Below are 2,329 nucleotides of genomic sequence, written 5' to 3' on the forward strand. Positions count from 1 at the left end.
CTATGGCCCGTTGCGCTCGAGTGATGGCGCCGTCCCACGATTTTGGCGACACATGCACCTGCTGACTTAACAACAATTCCTAGCACTCGCACGCCATAGACGATCTGGACTCCCCCAGGCAACGATTCCTGAAACGTGCCAAAGCTCAGTGCATGGCTCTTCGCGGTGTTCAATTGAGCCCCTGAGAGGGCCGCATATTTTCTTTCAAAACCTGCAAGAAGGCGAGAAAACTGTCCGAATCTCGCAAGAACAGCGAGATGTCGTCCGCGTAAGCGGACACAGAAACTCCTCCCAGCCCCGGAAGGGGGAAGCCTCGGATAGCTGGGTGGTCCTCAACTGCACGGAGCAGGGGTCCAGTGAGAGCACGAAGAGAGCGGGTGAGAGGGGACAACCCTGTCTAACTCCTCGCGTCACGCAAATCTTCCCGCTCAACGCCCCATTCAAAACCAGCTGACTAGACAGTAGCGTGGCTTTTTGGGCTTGTTGGTACATAGTTCCAATACACTGTAGCGCAGCAAAAGTGTATTGGAACTAGACAGCCCCGAACATAGGGCACCTACTATGTTAGTAAATTTGTCTGGAAGGCCCAGACATGACAAGACGGTCAAGAAGTAGTCATGCTCCACTCTATCAAAGGCTTTGCTTTGATCGGGGGAGATGAAACAACCATTCAGTTTTTTTTTTTTTTTGCCTGAGCGTACGCAAAAGGTCGCGTGTGAGAGCCAGTGAAGAGAAGTTTGATCTACCCAAGACTGACGAGCTCTGGAGCGGGCTGACCACGTCACCTAAGCACGGCTTCAAACGGTCGGTTAAAACCGTAGCGACCACTTTGTAGTCTGTGTTAATGAACGTTATTGGTCTCCATGAACTTGGGTCCGAGAGGGGCATATCCGGCTTGAGGATGAGAATTACGTGCCCCAATGGAAAAGACAACGGCTTCACACCTTCCAGAAGCACTGAATTACGTAGTAAATACTACGTGGTCGAAATCCTTCGGAACCCTCTACTACGGCATCCCTGTTAGCCTGAGTCACTTTGGGACGTTAAACCGCCATAAAACCAACTAAATACATAATTCTGTTCGCCTTACCCAATTGCCTCCAAATGAAAACAGGTTTTCCGCGTCCTAAAAACGCTTCAACAAAACAGTGTTGTTTTGGAGAAATCAGCTCCCCTTCTTTGGCAGGCACACGTTAGAGAAAGTCGTTCAGTTGTGGCTGAAGGATCAAAATTCTATAGCCTCGCACCTGAGATAATTTCCGCGAGGCATACTTACCGTACGCACTCGATTAAGGTCCATACTTTATTTTTATCTTTTCATGGGGTAGGGCCTTTCAACGAAAACTTCAATTTTCAGATCCGTTTTGCAACTGTACACCGCGGAAACTACTGCATTGTGCCGTACAGTTTCACGCTATATTTGGTCCCTATTTGCAGACTTGCAGACCTTTACGGTTCCTCTTCACCATCGCTGTCACCACTTTCAATATCTAGATTAATATCCCCCCCCCTCTCTTTATTCCCCCGAATTCGTGAGGAAACGAGTATGAAATGTTTAGTGGAAACCTCTGCACCCGATGTCCACATGCTCCACCTTTCCACAATCTTTCAAGCCTTACTGATCGTTTTGAGCCTGAGAGCAATCGCGCTTGTGGAAGGCGTCTATTATGACCAGCGAACCGTACCATTTTAATGTTGCCATACGTTACTTAGTGCTTAGCTACGCCAATCTGCAGCAGCCCAGAGGCTGTTGTTCTCCATGCGTCTGGTGGCAGACGTCTAGGCCAACTCCGCAGGTGCTGCACATAAAAATGAAAACGAAGTTATTATTTGTCATCGCGTGGCGAACGAGGACGGAAGAAGAAGAAAGTGGGCAAGTTGAATCAATCGATCATTTTCTCCTCTCTTGCCGGCGGTTCGCGGTTCAGAGAAAGCAATATCTGGAGGTTCCTCTTTCGAGACTAGGACTGCCTCTGTCTCTTACAGTTCTTCTATCGTTCGGTGCGAGTGCCAAGGGATTCCCGTTAAGCAGTGTATGCGGCTACCTTCACGATTACATAAGTGCAACTAATCGATTATCTTGTTAGCTAGACACAAAATTCTTTCGCATGTCCAAAAAAGGCTAGATTGATTCTATTCCGGATGACTCATACCTCTTGAATTCATTTTATTTTTCCCAATTTTTTTTATCTTGATTCAGTCTTCTGACGTTTCCTTCCCCGCGCAAATGCTTCATTGGCATTCTACCCTATACCTTGGCCAATCCCCCCCACGTGGGTATGTGCCATATTACTTGAGGAGAAGAAGAAGAAGAAGAAGAAGAAAGAAG

Source organism: Amblyomma americanum, chromosome 2 (assembly GCF_052857255.1).
Source record: "Amblyomma americanum isolate KBUSLIRL-KWMA chromosome 2, ASM5285725v1, whole genome shotgun sequence".
NCBI lineage: Eukaryota > Metazoa > Arthropoda > Arachnida > Ixodida > Ixodidae > Amblyomma > Amblyomma americanum.